The following is a 17,938-nucleotide window of genomic DNA, read 5'->3' as shown; positions in this document are numbered from 1 at the left end:
TCCAAATCAGACTCCAAAAGTTGCATCTCACATCAATGACCGTTTTTCTGACTTTGTGGGTAATGCTACAGCAGAAAACAGCAATTTATGGAAAGCTTGGCGGATATGTAAGCCCAAAACTACACGAATTAACAAAATTAAAAAGACAGACAACACAATTGTTTACACAGATCAGGAAATTGCTGAAGCATTCGCAACTACTTATGAAGGGCAATTTTCACCCAATAGGAATCAGCCTAATAATACTAAATTACGGCTTCGTAGAAAAGTCGCACAATTTATTCACTTTCACACAAATAATTCTACATGGATCTAACAACTAATGATGAAATCAGCTCAATCATCAACTCGTTGGATGTCAAAAAAGCACCAGGTGCTGATGAAATTAGCAATAAGGCCTTGAAGTGCCTGCCAGAAAATATCATTACTCACATAACAGAAATTTTCAACAGTGCTTTAACATTAAATTATTTTCCAAAACCTTGGAAACATTCTGTTATAAAAACAATTCACAAAGCTGGGACTGACCCACTTATGGCACAAAACTTCAGACCAATAAGTTTACTGAGCAACTGGAGTAAAATCTTTGAAAAGATTGTCGCAAATAGACTTACACAATTCATCAATGAAAATCATTTAATTAGACCCGAACAACACGGGTTTCGGCCTGATCACTCTTGTGTGACACAGCTGGTTAGAGTCTCAGAGTTCATAAATGAAGCTTTTAACAATTTTGATTTTGTGGCTGCATCATTCTTAGACATAGCAAAAGCATTTGACCGTTGTGATTATGCTACATTGCTTTCCAAACTCATTGACTTAAATATGCCTCCGCATATGATCATATTCTTCTATCACTATCTTTTAGGTCGAACTTTTCAAGTAAAAATTCAAAACACACTTTCTTCAATAAAACAAATTCATGCCTCTGTGCCTCAGGGCAGTGTGTTGGGGCCACAACTGTTCCTACTATACATTAATGACATACCTTGTCCCCAAAATGGCATAATATCTTTATTTGCAGACGACTGTGCAGTTTTGTGCAGTAGCAGGGATGCAAATCAGGCCTTCAACAATTTACAAGAAACCATGGATGAAATAGAATATTGGTGTGATGAATCTGCCATCCAACTGAATAGCGACAAATGCAAATTTTTATGGTTCACTAGACGTCGTAAAATACCGGACAGACGACTTCAAATTGGTACACAATCTTTAAGCCCTGTTAGACAAATAAAATACTTGGGCTGTATCCTCAACAAAAATCTATCTTTCTCTTCACACATTGATCATGTAATAAACAAATCTAATAGAATTATGGGTATGCTCAATCGCATCACATTTCCACAGGCAAAACTTTCATTAAAGAACAAAATTATTCTTTTTAAATCCATAATAAGACCTACTCTACTCTATGCTTCGCCAGCTTGGGCGCACGCTTGTAAAACGAATATCAAAAAACTACAGACTATGCAGAACAAAATACTCAGAAGATTTGTTGGAGCCCCTTGGTTTGTTCGTGGAATAAACATCAGACAAGACTTGGACATACCTCACATATTCACATACATCAAGAAATTAAACAATGATCAATTCGAGCGAATGTTTAGTTCCCAATTCGAACATCTGAGGGAAATTGTTGACTATGATGCTGACTGCTTAAGGAAATATAGGAGGCCCAAACAAATTGGGCGCCTTACATGGGAGAATTTGTAAAGATGCTTTCTTCTACAAATCTCATTGTATACATACTATTTTAATACATAAATTCTCTCATTCAATTGTATATACTCACATTACTTGCATACTATGTATCTATCCACTTTTGACATTTATTCGCATCTATTCGATTTGTACCTTCTCATTATTGAATTTTGTATATACATATATATTTCCCAATTGAACTTGCATATTGAACTTTGACCTATATATGATGTACATATGAAAAAGGTGTAAAAAAAAAAAAAAAAAGAGCGAGAAGACTCTTTTTGAATTTTGGATTGTTTTGCTACATGAATTTGTCAATAGTAAATCCCCATTAATTTCTGATGCACTGAGTTGAAACAGAACTTTATTACCTGTATTGCATTTTTGATGTTACAGCTGGGGTTTTTGCGTCACGACTCCCATGTGATGTTTTTTCCCCCATTCCACTTCGAATATATGTTGCAAGCTGCAGATTGTGTGACCTGCTTCTGTGAACTGTGATGACATTTGCCTGCTTCTGTGAACTGTGATGACATTTGCCTGCTTCTGTGAACTGTAATGACATTTGCCTGCTTCTGTGAACTGTGATGACATTTGCCTGCTTCTGTGAACTGTGATGACATTTGCCTGCTTTTAGCCAGATCATGACTTTTCACCAATTTGACCAGTTCTTTTTACATACACTACACATTCATGCAAACACATATCTATCTACAAACATGTACACATTTTCTTCTTCACAGGCCTTCTTGGCCAGTTTTTATGCCGGCAGTTGGCCCTCGCGGGCTGGGAATCGGCTTAAAGTTCAATTCTGGTCTGGTCTGGTAAGCGGGGAAGAATCATCAAAATTATCATATTTAATTAACTGTGTAATTTTATCTGTGGGAAACTTTTGCTGTCGACGGGTTCTATCCGGTTATCGAATTGAGCGGGGGCATGGTCTAGAAATTTGGGAACAAATTTTCAATTTTCCAAATTTGATCCGTGTCTAAATTTTCGACATACAGTAGTTCATTTATCATGTTTCGGTACACCCCTGAAGATATTTATTTACATTATCGAAATTTGATGCTATCTACGATATGCAGCCTTCTGTGTACTGTATTTGGATAAATATCGATATATACAGTCAAACCTCGTTAGTGCGTCACCCGGTTAACACGTCACTCCGCTTACCGGATCACTTTTTGGAAGTCCCAATTATCCTCAGGCAGGAATTGGCACAGCTATGGCCTACTCCGTTTAACGAATCACTCCGCTTATCAAGTCATATTTTTGCTCTCCCAAGAGTGACTCATCATCGAGGTTTGACTATATATATATACATATATATATTTTTTTTCTTTTGCTGCGTTATCTAGTTTTCTATTTATAAATTGCAATTTTAACACTCTGACAGTATCAGTCACTAATTATTAAAAACAAATTGTAGTGTGTGTGTGTGTTTTTTTTTTTTTTCAGAGTCCAGATTCGGAATCGAGTTTTACGAAATGTATCCGAAGTCGATCTCACAACCAAAGTTCTCGGGGAAAAGATATCCATACCTTTTGGGTTTTCACCAGCTGCTGCTCAAAACTTAGCTCATCCTGACGGTGAACTGGCTACCGTGAGAGGTGAATAATTGGCCTGGGTCATATTATGGCAATCAACCTGGGTCGCGTGGGCATGGGCATCTTGCTGGACTGAAATCGAGAGGGCAAAGTTTCGGACCCCGTTGGCGGCACAGTTTTCGTTGGCTGAAGTTGGTTCCATGCGGTTTTCCAAGTTCTAGATGCGAATGTGAACCGGTCTTACATTTCAAGACACCTTCAACACGATACTTATATAACATGGGAATTCAGATATCTGCTGTTTTCACTTTAAAATGTGGAAGACAGATGGCAAGACAAACCATGCATAACTTTGGAAACATAAATAAATTCGCGCCACAAATACACTAAGAACGGGCATCCAAGTTTATTCAATGTAAATTTTATCATTTTGGCAAGGGGTACACAACTTGTGGCTCGCCAATGGGTTCCGTCCGGCCAGCGAAAGGCGTTCCGGTAGAAAAGAAGATAAATGCCTAAGCTCACTATATTTCTTTCATAAAAATTCAGGAAATCGGAATTCGTACGGGTCACAGGGAAAAATTTTTTTACAAAAAAAGTCAGGGAAATCAAAGAAAATAGCCCATTTTGTTCTCTATATATATATATAAAACCTGGGATAACATAAATACGTTAGAGCCACACTCGGAATTGGCATCCCAAAAGGTATACAAATATTATCCAAAAACAATGACATTATACTGAGAGCCGCGTATGCTTAGTAAAGATGATGCTGTATCATCGATAAGGAATAATATGGGCCATGGGAAATGCAATAAAAAAGCGCCACTTTTTTCAACTGGTGGTCGAAAATGTAACTATTTTTTTATTATTTCATAAATCTCTTTCCCATGGTCTGATTAAGATAGCCTAAAAATTTGGCTGTATTGGGATAAGCAGTTCTTGAGAAAAATTACTCAGAGTACGGGAATAATATTCACCTTGTACATATTTATTGTCATAAATCATTGTGTCAGATCTTGTCGTGGAATGCAACTGTCGTCCCGGGTGAGACTCATGTGTTATTAGGATGTGTGGCTTCGGGTGTCCCAATAATGCACGTAAATTCTGCAAGTTGATGATCCTCACTTCTTCAACATGCCAGCTTCTTCTTCTTTCTTGCCCACAAGTCTTTTCCACACTTCTTTCGAAATCCCTGGCTGCGGTCTCCGGCCCTTATGTGCCACTGAGCGCACGTGCAATTTTTCTTCCTAGTCAATTGATTCAGCAGTCCATTTCAGTCAAATGCCTTGTAAGTTGCATGGAGTTGATGGTTGTCTTCATGGGGAGAACGACGCGAATGATTCGGAACTTGCGAGCACGGGGCAAGGGGGGTGCCACCACTATAAATCGTTATTTTTTCCGACACAACCTTGCCTCTTGTGAGGTAACGGTAGTAAGGTGCTTTGCATCAGTCCGGGGTTGTGAGCGGTTCTATCTATCTATCTACTTTCACGTGATTTAGGCTATGGATAAGTGGCTAAAAACTACAACCGTGCGGAAGTTGACTGGAGTTTGAATGGCTACAGAACCTTGAATACCTGAGTGATATTTCCCCTCATATTAATAAACTCAATCAAAACAAAAAAATTGTAGCATTTTTCAAGTCGTTGAAAAAATTGAATCCATGAAAAACAATTTGATTTTTGGGCAAAGTGCACTAAAAAAAGACGACCTGGAGTGTTCGAAACACTTCACGATTTCTTGCCACAGGCCAAGCTAAATTTAACAGTCGGTGATGAGATAACTGAGCACACACATGGAAGGATTAAAATCTTTGAAAAATATTTTTCAGAGCCGGGGAAATGGATGATCGGTGAATATCTAATCCTTTCAAAGAAGAGTATTTTTGAAACCGGCTTCATTGTCGATTGCAAAGGAGGAGAAATTGCTAGAGCTCGCATCAGATACCACTCTGAAGAATAATTTTTATGGCAGAATAGTGATCCTAGTCAGTTTTTGGGCACGTCTCGGTGACGAATACACACACAGTGAACTTCTAGAAAATACATAAACTGTTGACTGCTTTTTCTTCGTATACTTATATAAAAAATAAATATAGAAGCGAATTGAATGAAGCTCCGGATCTGAGATTGATTTATCCTTTTGAACCTAATTTTTCAAAACTTTGTAATTCATTACAGTCCCAAATATCACATTATTTTTTTTTTCTATAAAATCAAAAAAAAAAATAGACCATGTAATTCAACACATACTTTTTTGGAGAAGTTTCTGGAATCTGTAATGGGTGAAATATGTTGGAGAGAGGGGTCCCCGGAGGGTTCGAGGTTGGGGGTACGCGGAAAGGAGCCGGGGCCAGCTGGGGGTACGTGGACTGAAAAAGGTTGGGAACCACTGTACTAAAGGGTCGCTTCGTTGGCAAACATGGTAAATCGTACTATATGATTTACTCACTGTACATGATAATCCATGCACATGTATTGTATGGCACGATTGCAAAACTTGTTATCATTATATCGGGGCACGATTGCAAAACTTGTTATCATTACATCGGGGCACGATTGCAAAACTTGTTATCATTATATCGTGGGTCCTACTATATTCATCCCACATAATATAGACTCCATTTGGAATTTTTCATATTTATCAAATTTACCAGTTACACTAAGGTATTATGCATAATTAGAGATAAAGGTGATGAATTTCAAGTATTTATCAAATTTACCAACGACGCTTGGGGTATTGTGCATATTCACCGATACACACTAGTGATAAATTTATCAAACTCACCAAGACGATCGGTAAGTATGCATAATTACCGGTTATTATCTGTTATGTATAGTAACCGATTTATCACATTTACCGTAATAGATGCATGTTTCAAAATTTGTATGGCATATTAAATTGATGCATTTTTTTTGTAATTCGATAGCGGCAGTAAGTATGGGTACAGTTATGATACTGAGCAGTCTCTCCTCCGCGTCCATCGAAAGCGTTGCGGCTGCTGCTTACGAAGCTGCCGATAATTATGGAAACGAACCGGTCTTGTGGATGCAGACTTACATTCTCAAGGACAGATCCGAAACATTACAGATCGCACGAAGGGCGAAAGCTGCCGGCTTCAAGGCCCTCGTAGTAACGTGCGACGGTGCTAAGTCTCACGCTTTAACCTGTGATGCTTCTACTGTCGTCGGACGAATCAAGTAAGCTATAGAAGAGAAGGTCCAAGATATGGGCTAAATATTTTGTTTCGAGGTCTGACCAAGAACTATATGACCACTTTTTTTCAAGATTATTATGCGTTAATAAAAACCTAAAAATATATAAGGTGGTTATAAATACTCATACTACTCAGACGCATGTAGCACCCATTCTGATGGAGGTATTTTGAAGAAACTCGGTGTTAGGGTATATGGATCATGGAAGGAAAAAAAGAAAGACTCAATAAAAAAATTGTTCAATTTTTGTGCACCAGAGGTGAAAAGTGGTGCTTTTCTTTTATCGCAGATAGAGTTCCGAGACTTATTAAAGAAGAGTTAATACAGGCAAAACTTGTTTATTTAATGTTTCCTCCAACGTAACTACCCTGTGCACAGTCATGCATTCTTGCCATAGTTCGTGTAAAGATGTAAATGCAGATTGCAAGCCTTTTTTTGTCACATCCCTCCAGTGTTTATGTCGCTGCTCGATGCACATCTTCAGATCATGAGAATCATTGCCCCCCCCCCCCCCGAAGAAAATTCTTTGCCCGAGGAGAAATGAAAAAGTTACATAAGGGCCGTTTAAGTATTACGTCATCATCAATGGAGGGGGTTTCCGATTTGCTGACTTTTGATGACAAGGGGGAGGGGATATGGATAATGCTTACGTCATCAACTACCCTCTATGGAAAATATGAGTTAGGATTCAGAGGGGGCAGAGCTGATGACGAAATTTTGCTGACAAGGGGGAGGGGGTCAAAAATGGCCGAAAATTTGCTTACGTAATACTTGAACGGCCCCTAAGGAGCAAGAACAGGAGGAATAAGCTGATTGTAGAACTATTGAAATGTGATGTTTTGACAGGTAAATCTGATGCCAAGTCCTGTGAGCCCCGCATTGTCATGATGGAGCACCCAGGACTTGGCCTTCCAAAGATCTGGTCGCTTGCGTCTCACCGAATCATGCAGACGTTTAAAGACTCTCAAGTCCCCCCGTGTCAGATTACCTGTCAAAACATCGCATTCCAATACTATCACAACCAGCTTATTCCCCTGATCGTGTGCCCCCCCCCCTCTCTGTTTGTGTAACTTTTTCCTCAGATCAAGAATTTCCTTCAGGGACACTGGAGCTGAAGATGTGCAGCGAACAGCGACGAGTGCACTGGAGAATGTGACAAAAAAAAGGCTTGCGATCTTGCATTTACATCTTTGTATGAACAATGACAAAAATACATGATCGCACAGGGTAGTTACTCCGAAGGAAACGCCAATTCAACAGGTTCCATCTGTATGTATTCTTCCGTAACAAAATACGTCTTGGAACTTTTAGAACGTAGCAGAATCTTTGTGCAGAGTTTTTGTCTTTTGTATAATTTTTGTTAGTTTATTTGTATTTTGCGTATATTTTATTATTTATTCGAAATCTGTGTGCTAATTTTTATTTTTACTGAAGCTGTAATTGGGTTTCGACCTGTTTGTTGTGTGCTTTGTGTTTTTAAATGAATAAACTCGTGAGTGAAACGTGGATTGTTCGAACCAAAATGAGCGACCATGCACTTATCAACAATCCATAATCTTGATATGCAGTGCGTGATATGTAATTGTTTTTTTTTTTTTTTTTTTTGAAAAATCTAGAAAGTTTTGTTCAGTTTGGCAACATGCTGACTAGTGTCTGCACAATGTGCGTGTCGGTAAAGGGGAAGCATAATCGTTTTCAGTTGAGATCACGTGAACTGAGTAAACAGAAAGCAAACTTTTGTTCGTTGTGCGAATCGCTCGTTAACCGAAGTTCCACTGTATAATTCAGCAGTCGATTTGAGTGCTCACAACATAATCCGAAATGAATAAACTGAAATAATACACAAACCACGACAAAATTTGTGTATTTGTCGCTGTTGTCAATTTGTTGGCTTAGAAAATGAAGTAAATACCGAATAAAGTATTATGTGATTTTTGTGTCCGATTTCTAGGGTTAGGAATCTTTATAACCATACTTTCAGTAAAGACAAAATGGACTTTTCGGTAACATTTGATGACATCACGTGGTTAAAGAGGGCTTCTGGCATGCCCGTTGTTGCTAAAGATATTTGTAATGGTGAGTAAATATAAAAATATATATTATTCAAATAGCTTGTGGATCTGGGATTTTTCATTTATTTTGCAAAAGAGACTATACACTTGTAGTACAGTGCTCTTCAATCGCTGGTTCACGAACCGGTGCCAGTCCGTGAAACATTTCAGCCAATTAAAGTAGCCACGATGAAGTTTTAGATTCGTTTTTAAATAGATTTCATTAATTTTTATTCATTTTTCGAACACTCACAAAAGAATCTGTGGTGAGCCCATATCAGAGTTTGCTGAGAGTAATAAGATAACAAAAGTAAGGAAAATAACTGATTCATCAAGAAAACAGCAAATATTTCAAAAACTTGAATGAATTTAAAAAATTCTCTTGGAAAAATTCTCAAGATGTGCTGCATCAATTTATCATTTTTTTCCGATTCATTCATATATATATATATATATATATTTTTTTTTTAGACTTAATAATATATTATACCTTCTCTCATTCGCAAAAGTTATCTCTTTCTGCTGTTATTATTTTTCCCACTTCCGCTGGTGCGCACCAGTAAAGAGATTGAAGAGCAATGGTATGGGTGACGAAAAACAAACCCAATCTTGGATTGGATTGATAATATGATTTTATTTTATAGGTGAAGATGCTTTAAGAGCCGTAGAAGCTGGTGCATCGGCCATTTTGGTGTCTAATCAAGGTGGTAGGTTGCAAGATACTGTTCCACCCACGGTAAGTCGCACAAATGTTCTACAAATCCACTGGGTGAGTCATCTACTCATTCACTGTCACTTAATCAATAAATTTTTTGTGGGTGACTTTTTCTGGCGGTGAATTGTTATGTCGGAGAATCGCGTGATGGTGAATTTTCCCAGCCGTAAATTTTTTTTTTTGGTGAATTGCATGGAGGCGAACATCGAACGATGAATTTTTCGTTCACGAATTAGCCTGGCCTAAGCAGGATCGGTAGGAAACAAGCCTACGACTCTGAAAATGAATCCTGAATACTCTTAAGAACGCATAATGAATTGGCTATCAAAAATGTTCCACGCTCAAATAATTTTTTTTATATTTTTTATCCCACAGATCCATATCGTTGAAAAAATCATCGACACAGTCCATGCTAAATACCCTGACGTGGAGATTTATTTGGACAGTGGTGTTAGGGCTGGTCAACACGTGTTTAAGGCGTTAGCGAAAGGTGCCAGGGCTGCGTTTGTGGGAAGAGGTCAGATCTGGGGATTGGCGATTGCGGTAATAAATTTTACTCTTTGATACTTGCCTGTACCTAAATTGTTTGTGTCTTTGACACATTGATAATCATCATTATCATCGAGTATTCGCATTTTTTTTCCATTCGAACTAACATGCACAACAATTGTGCATTAAGACGTTTGTTGAATTAAACCGAATGCGAATATTCGATTATAATGATGATAATCAACTATCACTGGAATTTATTATTAGTTTCAGTAATGTTTACTTTTTTTTAGGGCGAAGCTGGAGTTAAGCAAGTGCTTTCTATACTGAAGCAAGAATTGATTGACACAATGGCCTTAGCTGGTGAGTGCATTAAGATCCCATACATTCCTGTATAAACTAATGTTTCCAACAAAAATGTTGTTATATAATGTTACTGCTAAAGCTCGAAATTTCCTAGTTTATGAATTGGCCAATTTCGTTGAATATTGACCTGGTCTATTCCGAATTTCAGGCTTTGGCCCTCCAGTTCGAGAACTGGCCGGAAATGCCTGGCCAAAGTCTGATAACCAAAGACATAATTCGGACTCATTGCCAAGTGCTGGCCCCATGTCAGTCCAACATGGGTGAGCGTGTGAAAGCACCTCTTTCGGACGATAAAGTGGAATTGGCAAAGGCTAAAGTGGTGGCCACCACCACCAAACCAGAACATGGCTCCCACTCTGTCCCAAGATAGGGAAAATAGTGGTGGCCGGTTGCCCTATGCAGCCGGTGGTGATGGATACTAGATAGCCATGGCAAAAGCTGACGGGAGAAATTAAGAGGGGGGGAAGCATCATCCGAATGTACCTAAACCGACTCGGGGATTTAATTCCCGCTTCACCCCGTCGTATGTGTACTGGGTAGGATGACGTCCTGGGCTCTTAAAAACCTACATGGTCAGAGGTGATTCGATTGACTTATCACCAAGTTGACGTGTTTTTTTTTATATAATCATGCCCTCATTAGCTATGGCGCTATGGGAAACCGCAGTCACGATGCGGTAATCATTTTCTCTTCAAAATTTGTCAGAAATAACTATATATAACTATTTCTGTTTTCTTTTCTCTCGTCACACGGAGCTAATCCAATACAGCTACTATAAATAGCCGCGTAGTCCACGCTGGCGATGGAAAACAAAAATGGATTTAACGCCTACCGGATCGTCTCATATCAGCACATCGAACTTTGGCTACTTCGTTCGTGAATTGGCCGGCAGAAGCCCGAATCATTTCTTGAAATCGGACTTCGGCCAAAACTCACCTCAACTTCGCGAATTGGCTGTACTTCGGCTTTGGCATGAATGAATGAATGAATGAACGCCAGGGTCTCTGCCACTGAACTTATCCCGTTGCCGAGATCTCTTCCAGCCCAGCTTCGTGGCAGAGTCTGGAACAAAGTGAGTGTGTACACCTAATAGTCTGAGTGTGTAGCTAGTGTTGTGTATGATATTTCAGTGCTGTCATCTATACTTCAAATTGTGAGTGAAGTGTAACGATTGAATATTTATAACGTTGTAGGCCTGTTGCTCTCTGTGGCGAGACTTATTAACGGGGAGATCGGCTCGCATTCGCGCCTTGAAGTTGGGAACCACAGAAAACCAACTTCAGCCGACCACCACTGTGGGGTTCGAACCCGGATCCTCGCATCGCGAGTCCGTCACTATAACCACTCGCTCGACCACCACAGCGGCCTTCGGCTTTGGCAAGTGACATCTGTATATAGTATTAAAAAAATATTTTTTCTACCCACGCAATAAACTTGATAACTGCATGCTCGAAGCTCTCTCTTTGAAATAAAAATTCGCATTCAAGTTTCTTTTTCTGAAAAATAATTTCTTTTATATTTCGCAGGTGTGAATAAAGTGACAGAAATCACTCGTGACTACATCTACAAAAAACCATACACTGCTTGCCCGTCATGATTGAAATGTGAATAAACTATTTTTTCCACCTTCAAAAAGAATCAATTTCATTTTATTTATGAAGTAGCTATAATGCCCGAGTGTTCTTTAATATACTGCGAACATTGAAGAAGTGACAAGCACTTGTAAGGGCATAAACATGTTTGAGATGCATTGTTAGGGAACCACGGTAACACCAAAGTAAATATTCCAAAAGTCAGTGTTAAGTCCTATGAACCATTGGCGTACGTCCTTCCGTACGAATTATTGGGAGTCCCCCCCCCCCCGAGCCATTATTATAGTGTTATTTTGCAAGAAAAAACAACCCCCCCCCCCCCGAGGAAATCCTACGTACGCCTCTGCCACGAACCATTGTTACCTGACGGTTTTTCGTCCATTACGAGCATTTGCCCTGCTCTGACGCACTTTTAAAGTATCCTATCTGTCAAGTTGGATCCTGTTTTTTTATTGTCCGCTCCAGTTACTGGAAATGCCTTAAATTTCCCGATGGGCCGTATACATACAAAAATAGAAAACTCAATTTCTTATAAAAACCGCATGTGCTAACCTTCCAATTAGTGAAATGTAAATGGAGCTATAAGAAATCCTTTTTAAAAACATTTCATATTTTTGCATGCCGTATTACCGAAGGTATTTGACTTTGAAGTTTTCAGCATTTATCGATAACGATTAAGGATGTGGTCCACAAATTCTGGAACGTAAATTCAATTCAAAGTTCTAAAAATTCTGTAATTGTTAAAAAATTTGTTATTTATTATGAATAAAATTCTGTTCTATTTGTGCCCCTAAAAATGACTTTTTAGACAATGAAAACATAGCGATTTTATATGTTTCGTATCTCGATAAAAATTGCACTTAAAAATATGTAATTTTCTTCAAATGACTTTTCAGAGCGGGATCTACATTCCAATAATTGTGAAACTTTTAGCACACGCGAACAGTATGAAAAATTTATTTCTTTTCTTTCTTTTTTTACGTAACGACCCCCTCAAACAAATTTTGAGATTTTATGTAATTGCACGGCATTTGAAAGTATGCTTCTGAAGTCCACTGTTACCAGAGCTATCTGCTGTGCAAATAATATGGGACTGCCGCCAATATTTAAACACACACACACATCCACACACACAGTTTCCCTAAAAATACTTATTCACACATAATCATGGACGTTATGTTTGCAACATAATCCTTACCTTGGGATCCCAAATTAATTCTACAGGGCTATTCTAAACTGCAGATGATTAAATACACTATGTAGTGTGCCATGCTTCATTATTTTGTGAGTAAATTAATAGGAAAATTCGAGAATGAGCGAATTAACCCCAAAGTGATTTTCCGCAACTATTTGGCCATTGGAATTTTATGTTGTTTCTTTCCGACACGATCATGAAGGCGTACCATATTTCGCGAATGACAATTTACGTCTTTTTACGTCAATTAATAGATCTGGATTTAAATTATTTCATCTGTAAATAATTTCATCAAATCTATTCATAGTTTGAATTCCTCTCACGAATTAAACATTTTTTTTAGTTCCAATTTTTTTTTCAATTATTATTTTGGCAAAATAGGCAATTTGCCAAACGAGGTGGCAGAAAAAATATCAAAACGAATTGCCCATGTGTCAAGTTTTATTAGCAACTGGCTGTTCGCCGCGGCTTCGCTCGCGTGAATTTGATAATCCGAAAATTCTTACCTTGAGACCCCCTTTAGGGAGTGAATTTTGAGAAATCCCTTCTTAGCAAGTCTTTGCATCATAAAATGAAGATACTGACCAAATTTCAAATTTATAGTTTCAGCTGTTTTCACTCGGCGTGATTTCTCTACATAGCGTTTCAACGCCCTTATGACCCCCTTTAGGGTCGAATCTTGAAAAACCTACTTAGAGTGAGTCTTTATGTAATGAAATAAAACTACCGACCAAATTTCATAAATATAGCTCCAGCGGTTTCTGATCGGCATGATTTCTCTGTATAACCTTTGAACCCCCCCCCCCCCTTATGTGAGTCGAATTTCGAAAAAAACCTTTCTTAGTGGGTATTTACTTCATTAAATAAAACCTGACAGGATTTCATATTCATAACTCCAGTGGTTTCGGCTCGGCGATGATAAATCAGTGAATCAGTCAGTTAGTAAGTTAGTACATGTCATTATATGGTGATAACCAGAACCCGGATGTTGATGATATTTGCATTTTTATGGGGGGGGGGGGATTTGGGCATTTTGGCATTTTTACGATACTTTTTTCACTTTTCAATTTTTTTGACAATGGGAAAGATTGAGAAAATTATATTAATACTGACTGTGTGTGCATTGAGCACTTACGAAAGAATATGCTTGCATTTCTTGGAAAATAAAATATTTTTTTTGGCTTCCTAACCATAGGCCTGCATGCACAGGATTTCCTGGGGAGAGGGGATTGCTTAATTTTTCGTTTTTTACTGGGAAAAAAAACCTATTCCCCCCACCCCCAGTACACAAGTCACGCCGCCGCCCCCCCCCCCATCTAGTAACGGGGCCCTCCTATCAGATCCTTCACGAGACTCTTAATACTGAATTTCTTGTGAAAAAAAACAAAAAATGACAAGATTCGTCTCGGGCCCCCAAGTTGGAGCTCTCCCAGCTCTACCTTTGTGTGGAGGGGGGGGGGGGCATAACGCCACTGTTTCCTAACCGATTCATGAATTATAACTCGTTTATTAGAAAAATTGTTATTTTTGATGAAATCAAAAAGAGAGGGAAAAAAAATTGAGAAAAAAATATGCATAAATGATTTTGATGCTGTCAAAACTTTCGACATATCGAACGTAAGTTTTTTCAAGAGAACTTTGTTGGCATTACTTTGATGTGTGTGTGTGGCATTTTTCAAAAGTCATTTTTCAAGATTTTGAGAGCAACAACATCCAAGCCTTGGTGATAACATAGTAAATTATTCTCGTCACTAACAATAATGAATGCTAGTAGTTTCCCGCTGTTGAACGAGAATAGCTCGAATAATGATCACAAATGGAAAAAAAATTATTCTAGAACACATGAAAGAAATAATTCTGGAACAAATTGATGAAAACTCAGAGAACTATAGAAGAAATAATTTCAGAATTGATGAAAATTCAGAGTTACTGAAACAAATAATTTCAGAAATTTTGAAACAAATAATTTCAGAAATACTGAGGATAATAACTTACAAATCAATAAGAGAAATAATTTCGTAATTTCTGATAGAAATTATTTCACAATTAATAACTGAATAATTATTGAAAGAAATGATTTCAAGATATATTGAAAACGAAAATAATTTCGGAATAACCGAAATAAGTAATTAAAGAACCATTCAAAGTGATTTCAGATTAAAATTAATCTCAGAATTAATTAATTTGACCAGTAACTAATCAAAAACCTTTTCAGAAGTAGTGAAAAAAAATGTTTCAGAACTAATCAAAATTGACAATTAATAAAAGAAATAATTTCAGAATTAATAAAAGGCTTCAATTATTTTCCTTTCTGTTTGACTGGGGGGGCTCCATAGACTTCACTAAATTACATCAGTTGGTGGCCCGCGGGCTTTGTGGGAAGTTTCAATTTGGCCCGCCGTGTGTGAAAGGTTGAAGAAGATTCAAAATAAAATTGGTAAGTAATTTCCAATTTTAAATGTATTATACTGAATATTCTTTTACAAAAAAAAAATACTAATCGGAATTACTTCCGAGTCATCAAATTGAAATTTAAAAAAAATGACATTCATAAAAAATTACGTTGCCTGCCCCCTAAATTATTTGTAAAATTGACCTAAGTACTACATTTACAGATCGCTTAAGTGACCCGTGGCACAATTCCATAGCATTTAAGCGATCCGTGGTACATTTAAAGATCCCTTGAGTGACATAGTTTTAGAGTACTTGAGCGCCCCCTTCCTAGTGCAGTTCTACATCACTCAAGTTATTCTGGCACATTCCCAGATCACTTAAGTGATCCGCGGCACAATAACGTATCACTTGAGTGATGCATGGCTCAGTTCCAGAGCAATTAAGCAGCCCAGACGCATTTCCAAATCACTTCGATCCGCGAAACATGTAGAGATCGCTAAAGTGGCTCTGTAGGGGACTTATTAATAGGGAGAACGTTAGTTCAGGTAGCGTTTCGATAAAACTATCACTGATCTCAACTTGATACGACCTGAACAACATGGGTTCAGAAGAGATCATTCTTGTATCATTCAGCTAGTAAGAGTCACAGAATACATAAGCAATCACTTCTATAGCAGAGACTACGTTGCAGTAATTTTCTTAGACATAAGCAAAGCATTTGACAAGTGCGACCGTCCAACACTACTTGTCAAGCTATTGAATACAATTTACCACCTTATATTATACGTTTTTTCTACAATTATCTTGTTGGACGATCATTTCAAGTCAAAATTGGATATAAAATTTCAACCAATAAAATAATAAGAGCATCGGTTCCTCAGGGAAGTGTGTTGGGCCCCAGCTTTTTTCATTATATATTAATGATATCCCAGCACCTTCTAATGGAATTTTGGCTCTATTCGCTGATGATGCTGTGGTACTTTGTGGAAATAGAAGTACTACACAAGCAGTTGATAACCTACAAGAAACGATTGATGACATAACTGAATGGTGTAATGACTCTGATATTGTTCTCAACCAAACAAAATGCAAGTTTGCATGGTTCACACATTGTAAAAATGTTCCTAAAATCAGAAGAATTAACATTAACAATATTGCACTCAGACCTGTTTTTCAAGTTAAGTATCTTAGCTGCATTCTTGACAAAACATTGACATTCACACAGCACATTAAAAACGCTCTTAACAAGGTTAACAATATTATGGGAGCACTCAACAAGATTACCTTCCCGCAAGCAAAACTTTCTACAAGAAACAAAATTTTACTATTCAAGTCTATTCTTCTCTCTCGCCCAACATTACTTTACGCTTCTCTAGCGTGGGCGCATGCAAGCAAAAACAACATTAAAATTCTTCAACGTGGCCAGAACAGAATATTCAGAAGATTTGTGAGGCCCGCATGGTTTGTTAGAAATAAAAACATCCAAAATGACCTCGGAATTCCTCATATTTTCACATATATTAAGGAACTTAACAAAAATCAGTTTGACAACATGAAAAACTCTGAATTTCAGCACATACGTGAGAATGTTAATTATGACCGAGCACCGACTTCACGAATCTCGGCACGGAAAACGACCTATCGAACGCCTCAGCATATGTGTGTAAATACAAAACCTGACATCTACTTTGCACCTATTTATCTATTTTTTCATTGCACCTATTTACTCAAATGACTTTTTTGCTTACTGATACATATATTTTCATTATAATATTCTAACTATCTTGGCACCTATCATACTCTTTTGTATTATCCCGTTGTGTTATCTTTGTGAGATATATATTACTACATTTCTTCCTTGGCAACTATTTAATCGCATTATGACATGAATGTCGCTCTCCACTTGTTAATACAAGATATACAGTTGACTGGATGTTGTGAAGATATTTATTATTTTAGATGTTAATTTTTTTTTTTAAGGAAGGAAAAAACTCATCTCTGCCTCTACCGGGAGTCGAACCCGGGTCCCTCGATTGCCGGACGAGTGCTCTGACCACTAAGCTACAGAGGAGATAGAGATTTTCCTTCGCTAGAGCGTATATATGCCGAACGGAACCGTGCAATGGACGGTGAAACCGATCAGCTAATAGCTCATGGACGACGAGCCACCAGATGGCTATATATATGACATGAATGTCGCTCTCCACTTGTTAATACAAGATATACAGTTGACTGGATGTTGTGAAGATATTTATTATTTTAGATGTTAATTTTTTTTTTAAGGAAGGAAAAAACTCATCTCTGCCTCTACCGGGAGTCGAACCCGGGTCCCTCGATTGCCGGACGAGTGCTCTGATCACTAAGCTACAGAGGAGATAGAGATTTTCCTTCGCTAGAGCGTATATATGCCGAACGGAACCGTGCAATGGACGGTGAAACCGATCAGCTAATAGCTCATGGACGACGAGCCACCAGATGGCTATATATATGACATGAATGTCGCTCTCCACTTGTTAATACAAGATATACAGTTGACTGGATGTTGTGAAGATATTTATTATTTTAGATGTTAATTTTTTTTTTTAAGGAAGGAAAAAACTCATCTCTGCCTCTACCGGGAGTCGAACCCGGGTCCCTCGATTGCCGGACGAGTGCTCTGAC

The 17,938-nt window shown here is 38.0% G+C and overlaps 1 pseudogene across 1 annotated transcript in view; it reads left to right on the top strand.

Moving 5' to 3' along the window:
- LOC149077281 (uncharacterized) overlaps positions 1 to 17,938 on the top strand; it is a 54,109-nt pseudogene that overhangs the window by 17,339 nt on the left and 18,832 nt on the right. Inside the window, exons 4-10 of the transcript XR_016193958.1 lie at positions 3,169 to 3,320; positions 6,190 to 6,460; positions 8,427 to 8,551; positions 9,171 to 9,262; positions 9,617 to 9,784; positions 10,024 to 10,093; positions 11,623 to 11,686. The product of XR_016193958.1 is annotated as an uncharacterized LOC149077281 (transcript). The remainder of the gene's footprint in view (positions 1 to 3,168; positions 3,321 to 6,189; positions 6,461 to 8,426; positions 8,552 to 9,170; positions 9,263 to 9,616; positions 9,785 to 10,023; positions 10,094 to 11,622; positions 11,687 to 17,938) is intronic.

Source organism: Pholcus phalangioides, unplaced genomic scaffold (assembly GCF_987345545.1).
Source record: "Pholcus phalangioides strain wild (caught in Gottingen) unplaced genomic scaffold, Ppha-v1.0 ptg000015l_1, whole genome shotgun sequence".
Lineage (NCBI taxonomy): Eukaryota > Metazoa > Arthropoda > Arachnida > Araneae > Pholcidae > Pholcus > Pholcus phalangioides.
The sequence above is the reverse complement of the archived record's forward strand: the minus strand, read 5'-3'. Positions and strand labels throughout refer to the sequence as shown.